Source organism: Peromyscus leucopus, chromosome 3 (genome assembly GCF_004664715.2).
Source record: "Peromyscus leucopus breed LL Stock chromosome 3, UCI_PerLeu_2.1, whole genome shotgun sequence".
Classification (NCBI taxonomy): Eukaryota; Metazoa; Chordata; class Mammalia; order Rodentia; family Cricetidae; genus Peromyscus; species Peromyscus leucopus.
In genome coordinates, this window is record NC_051065.1 from 23,786,819 (window position 1) to 23,802,115 (window position 15,297).

Consider the following 15,297-nt stretch of genomic DNA (forward strand, 5'->3'; position numbering starts at 1 on the left):
GTGAGTGGGCCAGACCCTGACCCTGAAAGGCTGAGAGGATTGCAAAAAGTAATGTGGTACTGAGATGATTCCTACTGAGGAAGGCTATCGTGATATTTGGCCTGGGACAAAAAAGAGGAGAGATGTGGGCCTGGGCCTACACTTAAACTGGAAGAGTCCCAAGCCAAAAGAAAAAGAAATGTGGGACTAGACCTATCTATACACTTTTAACTCCTTAGAGGCCTGTGCCAAAAGAAAAGATATGGGCCTGGGTCTATCCCTGACCTGAAGAGGCCTAGGCTCTCAAAAGAGGAGATGTGGGCCTGGGCCTATCCCTGACTCTGGCGAGGCCTGGGCCCTAACAAGAAGAGATGTGGGCCTGGGCCTATCCCTGACCCTGAAGAGGCCTGGGCCCTAACAAGAAGAGATGTGGGCCTGGGCCTATCCCTGACCCTGAGGAGGCCTGGGCCCTAACAAGAAGAGATGTGGGCCTGGGCCTATCCCAGACCCTGAAGAGGCCTAGGCTCTCAAAAGAGGAGATGTGGGCCTGGGCCTATCCCTGACCCTGAGGAGGCCTGGGCCCTAACAAGAAGAGATGTGGGCCTGGGCCCATCGCTGACCCTGAGGAGGCCTGGGCCCTAACAAGAAGAGATGTGGGCCTGGGCCTATCCCTGACCCTGAAGAGGCCTGGGCCCTAACAAGAAGAGATGTGGGCCTGGGCCTATCCCTGACCTGAGGAGGCCTGGGTCCTAAAAAGAAGAGATATGGGCCTGGGCCTATCCCTGACCCTGAAGAGGCCTGGGCCCTAACAAGAAGAGATGTGGGCCTGGGCCTATCCCTGACCCTGAAGAGGCCTGGGCCCAAACAAGAGGAGATGTGGGCCTGGGCCTATCCCTGACCCTGAAGAGGCCTGGGCCCTAACAAGAGGAGATGAGGGCCTGGGCCTATCCCTGACCCTGAAGAGGCCTGGGCCCAAACAAGAGGAGATGTGGGCCTGGGCCTATCCCTGACCCTGAGGAGGCCTGGGCCCTAACAAGAAGAGATGTGGGCCTGGGCCTATCCCTGATCCTGAAGAGGCCTGGGCCCTAACAAGAAGAGATGTGGGCCTGGGCCTATCCCTGACCCTGAAGAAGCCTGGGCCCTAACAAGAAGAGATGTGGGCCTGGGCCTATCCCTGACCCTGAAGAGGCCTGGGCCCAAACAAGAGGAGATGTGGGCCTGGGCCTATCCCTGACCCTGAGGAGGCCTGGGCCCTAACAAGAAGAGATGTGGGCCTGGGCCTATCCCTGACCCTGAAGAAGCCTGAGCCCCAACAAGAAGAGATGTGGGCCTGGGCCTATCCCTGACCCTGAAGAAGCCTGAGCCCCAACAAGAAGAGATGTGGGCCTGGGCCTATCCCTGACCCTGAAGAGGCCTGGGCCCAAACAAGAGGAGATGTGGGCCTGGGCCTATCCTTGACCCTGAAGAGGCCTGGGCCCAAACAAGAGGAGATGTGGGCCGGGGCCTATCCCTGACCCTGAAGAGGCCTAGGCTCTCATGAGAGGAGATGTGGGCCTGGGCCTATCCCTGACCCTGAGGAGGCCTGGGCCCTAACAAGAAGAGATGTGGGCCTGGGCCCATCGCTGACCCTGAGGAGGCCTGGGCCCTAACAAGAAGAGAGGTGGGCCTGGGCCTATCCCTGACCCTGAAGAGGCCTGGGCCCTAACAAGAAGAGATGTGGGCCTGGGCCTATCCCTGACCCTGAGGAGGCCTGGGCTCAAACAAGAGGAGATGTGGGCCTGGGCCTATCCCTGACCCTGAAGAGGCCTGGGCCCAAACAAGAAGAGATGTGGGCCTGGGCCTATCCCTGACCCTGAAGAGGCCTGGGCCCTAACAAGAAGAGATGTGGGCCTGGGCCTATTCCTGACCCTGAAGAAGCCTGGGCCCTAACAAGAAGAGATGTGGGCCTGGGCCTATCCCTGACCCTGAAGAGGCCTGGGCCCAAACAAGAGGAGATGTGGGCCTGGGCCTATCCCTGACCCTGAGGAGGCCTGGGCCCTAACAAGAAGAGATGTGGGCCTGGGCCTATCCCTGACCCTGAAGAGGCCTGGGCCCAAACAAGAAGAGATGTGGGCCTGGGCCTATCCCTGACCCTGAGGAGGCCTGGGCCCAAACAAGAAGAGATGTGGGCCTGGGCCTATCCCTGACCCTGAAGAGGCCTGGGCCCAAACAAGAGGAGATGTGGGCCTGGGCCTATCCCTGACCCTGAGGAGGCCTGGGCCCAAACAAGAGGAGATGTGGGCCTGGGCCTATCCCTGCCCCTGAGGAGGCCTGGGCCCTAACAAGAAGAGATGTGGGCCTGGGCCTATCCCTGACCCTGAAGAGGCCTGGGCCCAAACAAGAAGAGATGTGGGCCTGGGCCTATCCCTGACCCTGAAGAGGCCTGGGCCCTAACAAGAAGAGATGTGGGCCTGGGCCTATCCCTGACCCTGAGGAGGCCTGGGCCCTAACAAGAAGAGATGTGGGCCTGGGCCTATCCCTGACCCTGAAAAGGCCTGGGCCCAAACAAGAGGAGATGTGGGCCTGGGCCTATCCCTGATCCTGAAGAGGCCTGGGCCCAAACAAGAGGAGATGTGGGCCTGGGCCTATCTCTGACCCTGAGGAGGCCTGGGCCCTAACAAGAAGAGATGTGGGCCTGGGCCTATCCCTGACCCTGAAGAGGCCTGGGCTCTAAAAGAAGAGATGTGGGCCTGGGCCTATCCCTGACCCTGAAGAGTCCTGGGCCCAAACAAGAGGAGATGTGGGCCTGGGCCTATCCCTGACCCTGAGGAGGCCTGGGCCCTAACAAGAAGAGATGTGGGCCTGGGCCTATCCCTGACCCTGAAGAAGCCTGAGCCCCAACAAGAAGAGATGTGGGCCTGGGCCTATCCCTGACCCTGAAGAGGCCTGGGCCCAAACAAGTGGAGATGTGGGCCTGGGCCTATCCTTGACCCTGAAGAGGCCTGGGCCCAAACAAGAAGAGATGTGGGCCTGGGCCTATCCCTGACCCTGAAGAGGCCTGGGCCCTAACAAGAAGAGATGTGGGCCTGGGCCTATTCCTGACCCTGAAGAAGCCTGGGCCCTAACAAGAAGAGATGTGGGCCTGGGCCTATCCCTGACCCTGAGGAGGCCTGGGCCCAAACAAGTGGAGATGTGGGCCTGGGCCTATCCCTGACCCTGAAAAGGCCTGGGCCCAAACAAGAAGAGATGTGGGCCTGGGCCTATACCTGACCCTGAATAGGCCTGGGCCCAAACAAGAGGAGATGTGGGCCTGGGCCTATCCTTGACCCTGAAGAGGCCTGGGCCCAAACAAGTGGAGATGTGGGCCTGGGCCTATCCCTGACCCTGAAGAGGCCTGGGCCCAAACAAGAGGAGATGTGGGCTTGGGCCTATCCCTGATCCTGAGGAGGCCTGGGCCCAAACAAGAGGAGATGTGGGCCTGGGCCTATCCCTGCCCCTGAAGAAGCCTGGGCCCCAACAAGAAAAGATGTGGGCCTGGGCCTATCCCTGACCCTGAAGAGGCCTGGGCCCAAACAAGAGGAGATGTGGGCCTGGGCCTATCCCTGACCCTGAAGAGGCCTGGGCCCTAACAAGAAGAGATGTGGGCCTGGGCCTATCCCTGACCCTGAGGAGGCCTGGGCCCTAACAAGAAGAGATGTGGGCCTGGGCCTATCCCTGACCCTGAAGAGGCCTGGGCCCTAAAAGAAGAGATGTGGGCCTGGGCCTATCCCTGACCCTGAAGAGGCCTGGGCCCTAAAAGAAGAGATGTGGGCCTGGGCCTATCCCTGACCCTGAAGAGGCCTGGGCCCAAACAAGAGGAGATGTGGGCCTGGGCCTATCCCTGACCCTGAAGAGGCCTGAGCCCCAACAAGAGGAGATGTGGGCCTGGGCCTATCCCTGACCCTGAGGAGGCCTGGGCCCAAACAAGAGGAGATGTGGGCCTGGGCCTATCCCTGCCCCTGAGGAGGCCTGGGCCCTAACAAGAAGAGATGTGGGCCTGGGCCTATCCCTGACCCTGAAGAGGCCTGGGCCCAAACAAGAAGAGATGTGGGCCTGGGCCTATCCCTGACCCTGAAGAGGCCTGGGCCCAAACAAGAGGAGATGTGGGCCTGGGCCTATCCCTGACCCTGAATAGGCCTGGGCCCTAACAAGAAGAGATGTGGGCCTGGGCCTATCCCTGACCCTGAAGAGGCCTGGGCCCAAACAAGAGGAGATGTGGGCCTGGGCCTATCCCTGACCCTGAGGAGGCCTGGGCCCTAACAAGAAGAGATGTGGGCCTGGGCCTATTCCTGACCCTGAAGAGGCCTGGGCCCAAATAAGAAGAGATGTGGGCCTGGGCCTATCCCTGACCCTGAGGAGGCCTGGGCCCAAACAAGAAGAGATGTGGGCATGGGCCTATCCCTGACCCTGAAGAGGCCTGGGCCCTAACAAGAAGAGATGTGGGCCTGGGCCTATCCCTGACCCTGAAGAGTCCTGGGCCCAAACAAGAGGAGATGTGGGCCTGGGCCTATCCCTGACCCTGAAGAGGCCTGGGTCCTAATAAGAAGAGATGTGGGCCTAGGCCTATCCCTGACTCTGAAGAGGCCTGGGCCCTAACAAGAAGAGATGTGGGCCTGGGCCTATCCCTGACCCTGAGGAGTCCTGGGCCCAAACAAGAGGAGATGTGGGCCTGGGCCTATCCCTGACCCTGAAGAGGCCTGGGCCCTAACAAGAGGAGATGTGGGCCTGGGCCTATCCCTGACCCTGAGGAGGCCTGGGCCCTAACAAGAAGAGATGTGGGCCTGGGCCTATCCCTGACCCTGAAGAGGCCTGGGCCCTAAAAGAAGAGATGTGGGCCTGGGCCTATCCCTGACCCTGAAGAGGCCTGGGCCCAAACAAGAGGAGATGTGGGCCTGGGCCTATCCCTGACCCTGAAGAGGCCTGGGCCCAAACAAGAGGAGATGTGGGCCTGGGCCTATCCCTGACCCTGAAGAGGCCTGGGCCCTAACAAGAGGAGATGTGGGCCTGGGCCTATCCTTGACCCTGAAGAGGCCTGGGCCCTAACAAGAAGAGATGTGGGCCTGGGCCTATCCCTGACCCTGAAGAGGCCTGGGCCCAAACAAGAGGAGATGTGGGCCTAGGCCTATCCCTGACCCTGAGGAGGCCTGGGCCCTAACAAGAAGAGATGTGGGCCTGGGCCTATCCCTGACCCTGAAGAGGCCTGGGCCCAAACAAGAGGAGATGTGGGCCTGGGCCTATCCCTGACCCTGAAGAAGCCTGAGCCCCAACAAGAGATGTGGGCCTGGGCCTATCCCTGACCCTGAAGAGGCCTGGGCCCAAACAAGAGGAGATGTGGGCCTGGGCCTATCCCTGCCCCTGAGGAGGCCTGGGCCCTAACAAGAAGAGATGTGGGCCTGGGCCTATTCCTGACCCTGAAGAGGCCTGGGCCCAAACAAGAGGAGATGTGGGCCTGGGCCTATCCCTGACCCTGAAGAGGCCTGGGCCCAAACAAGAGGAGATGTGGGCCTGGGCCTATCCCTGACCCTGAGGAGGCCTGGGCCCTAACAAGAAGAGATGTGGGCCTGGGCCTATCCCTGACCCTGAAGAGGCCTGGGCCCAAACAAGAAGAGATGTGGGCCTGGGCCTATTCCTGACCCTGAGGAGGCCTGGGCCCAAATAAGAAGAGATGTGGGCCTGGGCCTATCCCTGACCCTGAAGAGGCCTGGGCCCAAACAAGAAGAGATGTGGGCCTGGGCCTATCCCTGACCCTGAAGAGGCCTGGGCCCTAACAAGAAGAGATGTGGGCCTGGGCCTATCCGTGACCCTGAAGAGTCCTGGGCCCAAACAAGAGGAGATGTGGGCCTGGGCCTATCCCTGACCCTGAGGAGGCCTGGGCCCTAACAAGAGGAGATGTGGGCCTGGGCCTATCCTTGACCCTGAAGAGGCCTGGGCCCAAACAAGTGGAGATGTGGGCCTGGGCCTATCCCTGACCCTGAAGAGGCCTGGGCCCAAACAAGAGGAGATGTGGGCTTGGGCCTATCCCTGATCCTGAGGAGGCCTGGGCCCTAACAAGAAGAGATGTGGGCCTGGGCCTATCCCTGACCCTGAAGAGGCCTGGGCCCTAACAAGAAGAGATGTGGGCCTAGGCCTATCCCTGACTCTGAAGAGGCCTGGGCCCTAACAAGAAGAGATGTGGGCCTGGGCCTATCCCTGACCCTGAAGAAGCCTGAGCCCCAACAAGAAGAGATGTGGGCCTGGGCCTATCCCTGACCCTGAAGAGGCCTGGGCCCAAACAAGAAGAGATGTGGGCCTGGGCCTATCCCTGACCCTGAAGAGGCCTGGGCCCAAACAAGAGGAGATGTGGGCCTGGGCCTATCCCTGACCCTGAATAGACCTGGGCCCTAACAAGAAGAGATGTGGGCCTGGGCCTATCCCTGACCCTGAAGAGGCCTGGGCCCAAACAAGAGGAGATGTGGGCCTGGGCCTATCCCTGACCCTGAGGAGGCCTGGGCCCTAACAAGAAGAGATGTGGGCCTGGGCCTATTCCTGACCCTGAAGAGGCCTGGGCCCAAATAAGAAGAGATGTGGGCCTGGGCCTATCCCTGACCCTGAGGAGGCCTGGGCCCAAACAAGAAGAGATGTGGGCCTGGGCCTATCCCTGACCCTGAAGAGGCCTGGGCCCTAACAAGAAGAGATGTGGGCCTGGGCCTATCCCTGACCCTGAAGAGTCCTGGGCCCAAACAAGAGGAGATGTGGGCCTGGGCCTATCCCTGACCCTGAGGAGGCCTGGGCCCTAACAAGAGGAGATGTGGGCCTGGGCCTATCCTTGACCCTGAAGAGGCCTGGGCCCAAACAAGTGGAGATGTGGGCCTGGGCCTATCCCTGACCCTGAAGAGGCCTGGGCCCAAACAAGAGGAGATGTGGGCTTGGGCCTATCCCTGATCCTGAGGAGGCCTGGGCCCTAACAAGAAGAGATGTGGGCCTGGGCCTATCCCTGACCCTGAAGAGGCCTGGGTCCTAATAAGAAGAGATGTGGGCCTAGGCCTATCCCTGACTCTGAAGAGGCCTGGGCCCTAACAAGAAGAGATGTGGGCCTGGGCCTATCCCTGCCCCTGAAGAGTCCTGGGCCCAAACAAGAGGAGATGTGGGCCTGGGCCTATCCCTGACCCTGAGGAGGCCTGGGCCCTAACAAGAAGAGATGTGGGCCTGGTCCTATCCCTGACCCTGAAGAAGCCTGAGCCCCAACAAGAAGAGATGTGGGCCTGGGCCTATCCCTGACCCTGAGGAGGCCTGGGCCCAAACAAGAGGAGATGTGGGCCTGGGCCTATCCCTGACCCTGAGGAGGCCTGGGCCCTAACAAGAAGAGATGTGGGCCTGGGCCTATCCCTGACCCTGAGGTGTCCTGGGCCCAAACAAGAGGAGATGTGGGCCTGGGCCTATTCCTGACCCTGAAGAGGCCTGGGCCCTAACAAGAGGAGATGTGGGCCTGGGCCTATCCCTGACCCTGAAGAGGCCTGGGCCCAAACAAGAAGAGATGTGTGCCTGGGCCTATCCCTGACCCTTAAGAGGCCTGGGCCCTAACAAGAAGAGATGTGGGCCTGGGCCTATCCCTGACCCTGAGAGGCCTGGGCCCTAACAAGAAGAGATGTGGGCCTGGGCCTATCCCTGACCCTGAAGAGGCCTGGGCCCTAACAAGAAGAGATGTGGGCCTGGGCCTATCCCTGACCCTGAGGAGGCCTGGGCCCAAACAAGAAGAGATTTGGGCCTGGGCCTATCCCTGATCCTGAAGAGGCCTGGGCCCAAACAAGAGGAGATGTGGGCCTGGGCCTATCCCTGACCCTGAGGAGGCCTGGGCCCAAACAAGAAGAGATTTGGGCCTGGGCCTATCCCTGACCCTGAGGAGGCCTGGGCCCTAACAAGAAGAGATGTGGGCCTGGGCCTTATCCTGACCCTGAAGAGGCCTGGGCCCTAACAAGAAGAGATGTGGGCCTGGGCCTATCCCTGATCCTGAAGAGGCCTGGGCCCAAACAAGAAGAGATGTGGGCCTGGGCCTATCCCTGACCCTGAGGAGGCCTGGGCCCTAACAAGAAGAGATGTGGGCCTGGGCCTATCCCTGACCCTGAAGAGGCCTGGGCCCAAACAAGAGGAGATGTGGGCCTGGGCCTATCCCTGACCCTGAAGAGGCCTGGGCCCAAACAAGAGGAGATGTGGGCCTGGGCCTATCCCTGACCCTGAAGAAGCCTGAGCCCCAACAAGAGATGTGGGCCTGGGCCTATCCCTGACCCTGAAGAGGCCTGGGCCCAAACAAGTGGAGATGTGGGCCTGGGCCTATCCCTGATCCTGAAGAGGCCTGGGCCCAAACAAGAAGAGATGTGGGCCTGGCCTATCCCTGACCCTGAAGAGGCCTGGGCCCAAACAAGAGGAGATGTGGGCCTGGGCCTATCCCTGACCCTGAAGAAGCCTGAGCCCCAACAAGAGATGTGGGCCTGGGCCTATCCCTGACCCTGAAGAGGCCTGGGCCCAAACAAGAGGAGATGTGGGCCTGGGCCTATCCCTGACCCTGAGGAGGCCTGGGCCCTAACAAGAAGAGATGTGGGCCTGGGCCTATCCCTGACCCTGAAGAGGCCTGGGCCCAAACAAGAAGAGATGTGGGCCTGGGCCTATCCCTGACCCTGAAGAGGCCTGGGCCCAAACAAGAGGAGATGTGGGCCTGGGCCTATCCCTGACCCTGAATAGGCCTGGGTCCTAACAAGAAGAGATGTGGGCCTGGGCCTATCCCTGACCCTGAAGAGGCCTGGGCCCTAATAAGAAGAGATGTGGGCCTGGGCCTATCCCTGACCCTGAGGAGGCCTGGGCCCAAACAAGAAGAGATTTGGGCCTGGGCCTATCCCTGACCCTGAAGAGGCCTGGGCCCTAACAAGAAGAGATGTGGGCCTGGGCCTATCCCTGACCCTGAAGAGGCCTGGGCCCTAATAAGAAGAGATGTGGGCCTGGGCCTATCCCTGACCCTGAAGAGGCCTGGGCCCTAACAAGAAGAGATGTGGGCCTGGGCCTATCCCTGACCCTGAAGAGGCCTGGGCCCAAACAAGAGATGGGGCCTGGGCCTATCCCTGACCCTGAATTGGCCTAGCGATGTGGGACTGGACTTAATCTTGAACCTGAAGAGCAACATCAGCATCAGCAACTATAATTGAAGCAACAACCACAACAGCATCAACAACTGCTGCAGTATCAGCAGCAACAGCTGTAACAGCAGCAGCAGTAGCAGCAACATCAACAACTGCAACAACCACGTGTTGCTCTGACTTTTTTTTATATAGTTTTCAATAAATATAAGGTAATCTGCAACCATGGTTGGTCCCGACATGCTTATTTTGGCCATTTCCCTATGTTAACAACATTGAGCTAGTGAAGACAGGCTGTGATGATTACTCACAAACTGGAAGCCAGGGAGCTCCATGTATACAGCACATCTGTATGCTCAGACCTCCTCCTCAAGATCGTTGTACCTCTGTCCATGGTTTGTATCTTTGCCATTTGTTGGAGTCTCTTAAAAAATTATATAAAAAAACTAGTGAAAGGCGTCAAGTATGTAGGAGCCCTCACCTAGTTATAAAATCACCGGGATAAAATTTCTAAATTGGAGGGACAGCTCCCAACCCCACCCAGTGAGGAAATCAGATGAGCACCCCTTGTTAGAGCGGTGCTGATGGTCTGGGAGGCAGAGGATGGAGAGAAGGCTCAGTGTGGACCACAGGACAGCAGGCATTGGAAATGGTCTTCCAGTGAGACTCCCCAGGAAGAGCATGGTGCACAGCACAGTCGGGGACAGATTCATGGCCAAGGCACAGTAAAGTGTGCTCTGCTCCTTCACTTAGTGAAATAGAGGCTGGCGGGTTGCGGCTCTGAGCTCGCTCCTGTTGATCCCGGGAGGGACAGGTGGCAGATGTGTTGGTGTGTTCCATGTTGATACTCACAGACACAGGGAGGGTGTCTCGTAGAAATGACATGGAAACTACATGAAACCCATGAAAACACAAACTATGGGAGCCAAAATGAAACAGAAACAAGGGGAATACCATTGGACGTGCTTTTATGGGTAGGAGGGGAAACTCGCCTGAAATAAGGAGCTATAGGGAACTAAGCAATGTTAATAGAGGGAGAATCAATCATTTGTCCCTAGAGATGAATCCCCTACCTGGTTATCCAGTACCTAGGACTCAGACCTGTAACACACATGCGAGCATCACTGAACAGGCACAGCCTACAGTAGGTTTCTGTAAACACCTGCCAATAATGAAAACATGCCATCATCATTCTGAGGGAGAGAGAAGGAATTAGATCAAGAAGGATAGTGCAATGGTGTGATTTTATTTTCATTCTACAAATTATAAATGTAACAATTTAATGGAAGACTGGCTGGGTGAGATACTCCTGTTGTAATATTTACGCAGTGAAACAGCTTTCCTGTGTTTGTATTGTATTTCAACACTCTTGTCTCCACACCTAGATCTCCCTTCTTTCAAGAAGACACACACACAGGCATTAGAACATCATGTTGGACACTGGGTTCTGTGGTGACAGGGAGAGTTACCTTGAATCAGTTGACACCCCAGGATATTAGTGTTCTATCCTCTCCCACAGCCCCATGGCACCCACACATTTCCCAAGCTCCATCTCTCACATTAGACCAATTCCCACTGTGCCGCCTTCCTCTGGAAGGGAAGTAACACAGAAGCGAGGACTGTGAGTCGCTCACTTCTCACTGCAGCAGCAGAACCCTGGTCGGCCTTTTGTTTCCGGTTTATACGGGCACCTGAGTACTGAGTACCTGGAATCAGACTCCAGAAAGCCAGGAATTAGCGTATAAATATGTTTTTCAATTTCCTAATTAGACTTAGATATAACTCAACTATTTTACCATACCTCAAATGCACACATAAGGCTTTTGTATTATCTACATAAATATTAAACCATTTTCACTTTTATGCAAATAATATGGATAGTTGGTTCATGTCAGGAATAAATCTTTTGAGATATATGTAATTTATTGTGAAAAACCAATGAAAGGCTCTGGGAACATAAAGAATTTGTGGTATTTCATGTTAAGTTCCATCAAGTGCATTGAGTGCCCAAATCATTCAAGAATTCTTAACATGTGGTTTTCAATGTCCAGAACATCCAGCTCTTTAGTTAACATCATTTTGTCCACTTCTAATACCTGGTTTAACTTTAAACCAGGTATTGCTACGTGGGCAGTCCTGACCTTGAACTCACAGCTCTCCTCCTTCCTCTCTCCCTTGAAGTGATGGAACTCAGGGCCCACCACCCTGGCTCTGTTCCTAACATCTGCAATTAGAGCCACAGCTGCAGATGGAAGCTCGTGAGCACACGAGGCTTGTACTCTTCTCCCCTGACCTCAGCGTGGAGCCTGGTAAAGGGTTCTGCTATGACAGGGGACCAGCAACAAGTGGAATACACATCAGCGCATCAGGACTCGGGCTCCTCTGCCTATCTACCTAAGGTTACAGCGGTGAGTGTTACTTGTGTTGGACTCTCTAGGAGAAGGGTCAAACAGAATATTCACTACAATTTCATATAAAAGTCAGTGAAAATTAATAACCTTATGCAGTTCTGCTTTGCATAGGAAACAACTCTTAAAATCATTTTGTAAAATTCATCTTCTTACCTATATTTTTCAGTCACTATACTGAAAGGGTGGCCTCTGTTTGTAATTTTGAAAATCTCATCAGCCAGGGCATATGGATGGCTAATTAGAACACTGTGGTGTTGTCTTTCTGCTCTTGCTGAACAAATACAGCGTCACTAGCACACATGAGTGCTGAAATGTAACACTCTGTCCTGTAAGGGACACAGGGTAGAAAGAAAAATGAATCTTCTTGAAACTAAGTAACCGAGTCCCAGGACTTTCCATTACTTATGTTTTATTTAGGTACCAGGTACTTCATAGTTAAGGTACCACCACCGCCTGACTTCACTATGCTCATAAAGAGAGGACTGTTCAAACAACGCTGGGACAGGCCTAGGGAGCCCTTGCCTCATCAGCCCCCTTTCCAAACGATGCCTGAGGACCTATCGTCCTGGCAGGGCCTCCCGAGAGCTCTCCCCGGGGCTCACTCTGTACCTGCAGTGGAAAGGTGTGTGACTTTATGCGTCAAGGCCCCAGTGCGGTCATCACCTCCATAAACCTGCAGCTCAGGCTGCAGCATCACCAGCTTCTCAGTCCCACCAGCGTGGTCCCTAGAAGTCAAGCAGGAGGCCTGGGGTCACCTGATGAGATGGAGGGGCTGCTCACTTGCCTTTAACCCCTGACCAAATGGAATTTGGACCGAAAAGCAAATTTCACTTTGCCTATACATTTTTCAGTAGAAACAGGCAACCAGGGACCACTTTTTATTTACCTGCCATTTGGCAACGGTGTAAACAACTTTCCCAGGTGTCCAGCACACCCCTGAACAGAGAAAGCCGACCACATACACCTAGAGAGTCCCAAGCATGGTTCCATGGAAGCTGGAGAGGTCCCACTTGAACAGAAGTCTCACTTTTTTTTTTTTTTTTTTTTTTTTTTCAAGACAGGGTTTCTCTATGTAGCTTTGCACCTTTCCTGGAACTTGCTTTGTAGACCAGGCTAGCCTCGAACTCACAGAGATCCGCCTGCCTCTGAATCCCGAGTGCTGGGATTAAAAGCGTGTGCCACCACCACCTGGTCAGAAGCCTCACTCTTACCACACCTCCTGAGGTGAGGGATTGGGCACCAAGGAGGAGGTGGGGGCTGGAAAGTTCCCCCAGGTAATCCAAATGCGCATCCCAGTTTCAGCCAACACTACTGAGCTATTCTGGGAACTTCTTAGAACCATGATACTGCCCACCTGAGGGAAATTTGTAACCACAGGACAGCTTAGGGGGTGGCGCCTCCTAGAACTGGGGATTCCCACAGTTCCCCAGGGAGTCCTTCTGCCTTTTAAAAAGCAAGCAGCAGAGGATAGGGCCATGGTACAGGCACAGACAGGAGAATCCCCACACTGTGAGTCCCCCTCAGCTCCAAGATGGGCATGGGAAACACCTGTTCCCTGTCAGTCCCTTGGATACTTCGCTCCAGAGTCAAACAATCCATGGAACAGCAGGGCTGTGAGATAACAGAGGAGCAAGTGACCCGGCTCTCTGCTCCACTGCCTCCAGGACGGGGATCAGACACAGGCCAGGGAGGCCCATCGCCTCATCACCTACCTTTCAAATGTCGCTACCAACAAGCAATAACACAACTTGATCGTCCTTTGAGCCGCAGGCCAAACCTGTAGCTCAGCCTTGGGCTGGACGATGGCATACACATGAGAAGGTGATAGAAAAGCCAGAATCCTCCACGTTTTCAGTAGTTACTGGAGTGGAAGAGAAAACACAGAGTGTTTTGATGGCTGCAAGGCAGACACCACCAGATCCCCAAAGGTGGAAGTGTTAGCAGCCAGGAGCCCAGGGAAGGAGCCTCAAAAAATAGAGCAGCTGTAATGGGTAGCACAGGCCAAGGCTAAGGTAAACTCCCTGTCCCCGGTGCTGAAGCCTCACTCAGGACCTCAGGCCTGGCTAAACCAGCCACAAAGACAGTGACTGAGAGGCTCAGCTCCAAGCTTTGCTTACATCAGGGGAGTCAGTGGGAGCTCCCGGCTCCGACATACCCAAGACCAGGTCAAAGAAAAAGGCTCTGGCTTTCTCCGTGGAGTCGTTTAGAAAAGAAAATCGAGAGCCTAACAAACATTTCTTCTACCTCTGAGGAGCCTTAAAAGACCCAAAAAGCAAGTTCTAGGCCAGCCAGAGATCCTGGCTTAAAAACAAACAAAAGAATAACACAAGTCAGGAACGAGACTTTGGGCAACACTATCCCAAAGCCCCAAACTTGAGGGCAGCCTGCGTCACAGAGTGAAATCCCATCTCAAAACACCAAAACCAACCATACAACAAAAGCCAATCGACACTTCTGGAAACATAGCCTTCCCCCGCCAACCCCCCAAAAGGCAGGGTCTCACAGCCTAGAGCTTACTATATAGACTGGTGAGCACTAAACTCACAGAGCCCCGCCTCCCTCTGGCTCTCGTTTTGTTGTTGGGTTTTTTTTTTTTTGTTTTGTTTTGTTTTGTTTTTTTTTTGGTTTTTATTTGGTTGTTTAAGAAGTATGGCTGCCTACCTACTCTTCTTTTCTCTGACATGGATGGATGCCAACATCACTTTTTTTGAGCCTAAGTTTTGTGAAGGCAGCCACTGGGGGTCCTCCTGTGACCAGAGAAGCCTAGCTTTAAAGGGACAGCAGTGGACACTTGTGCCTGAGGGTCTGTCCCTAGCCTCTGTTCCTTGTCACACGTCACAATACCTTACCTGGAAGTTGCTGCATTAGCGGAACCCAGAGGTCAGTGACCCAAGAGGAAGAAGGAAGGAGCCTTGGTGTGTTCTTAGAATCCTTCCCTGCTCAAGGGTCTGCCCCTTCTGTGTACAGTGACTTCCCCGGTGAACAGCAGGTCCCACCCAGTGGTGGTGAGTGGTGAGCACTGTGGTCAGCTTTACACGGTGCTTTTCACAGTTTCTATAACCTACAGGCACGGGGGAGGCAAAATAAAGGCTCAGTCACACTTCTGGTCCTGGTTCACCTGCCTGCAGAGGGGGTGCCCAGCCTCGTCCCACCCTGACGACTGACCACATTCCAGACAACAGGCAGAAGTATTTCTTTTCTCTCCATCAACCTAACTGTTCGGTCCCACCCACAACCTCCCTGAGCCGGGGCAGCTCTGACTGAGGTCATTCACAGCACTGGAGCGGAAGCATGGCAGATGAGTAGGCTCTCGGGATTCACACCCATTCAGGCACAAGGTTTAAAAGTGTGTGTCAGGCTTGCCACAGAGGCCTGTGGTCTCTCCGACCCTTCTCACTGCCCCATCTACCAGCAGCTAGACACAACTTTGTATTGAGTGAACTAATTTCCACCCAGCTTCCACAAAGCTGTAAAGACCCTGTGGCTGTAACCCATGTGGACGAAGGCAGGGTGCTGACAAGGCACAGGGAGCCAACAGGAGACACACACACACACACACACACACACACACACACACACACACACACACCTTCTGGGGTTGCAGTGGGTCTACAATGGCAGCCTCCTGGGTGTCCTCCTCAGTGACCGGGTACATGCAGTTGTGCAGTTGTCAGTCAGGGCAGGCAGTAGCTCAGTCTTCATCATGTCTTGCTCCACAGTCAGACTCCTGAACAAATACACAGGAGGAAGCTCAGTGTTCTGCAAGAACAGCTTCCCAAGACTTC

General features: G+C 55.5%; 1 long non-coding RNA gene across 1 annotated transcript in view; it reads right to left on the reverse strand.

The window, feature by feature from the left end:
• The window catches only part of LOC114688114, a 53,730-nt gene that overhangs the window by 36,266 nt on the left and 2,167 nt on the right, over window positions 1-15,297 (reverse strand). Inside the window, exons 2-7 of the long non-coding RNA XR_003733752.2 lie at window positions 15,102-15,239; window positions 14,362-14,573; window positions 13,225-13,373; window positions 12,122-12,237; window positions 10,175-11,838; window positions 9,413-9,525 (exon numbers count right to left, since the gene is read on the reverse strand). This is a non-coding gene — a long non-coding RNA (uncharacterized LOC114688114). The remainder of the gene's footprint in view (window positions 1-9,412; window positions 9,526-10,174; window positions 11,839-12,121; window positions 12,238-13,224; window positions 13,374-14,361; window positions 14,574-15,101; window positions 15,240-15,297) is intronic.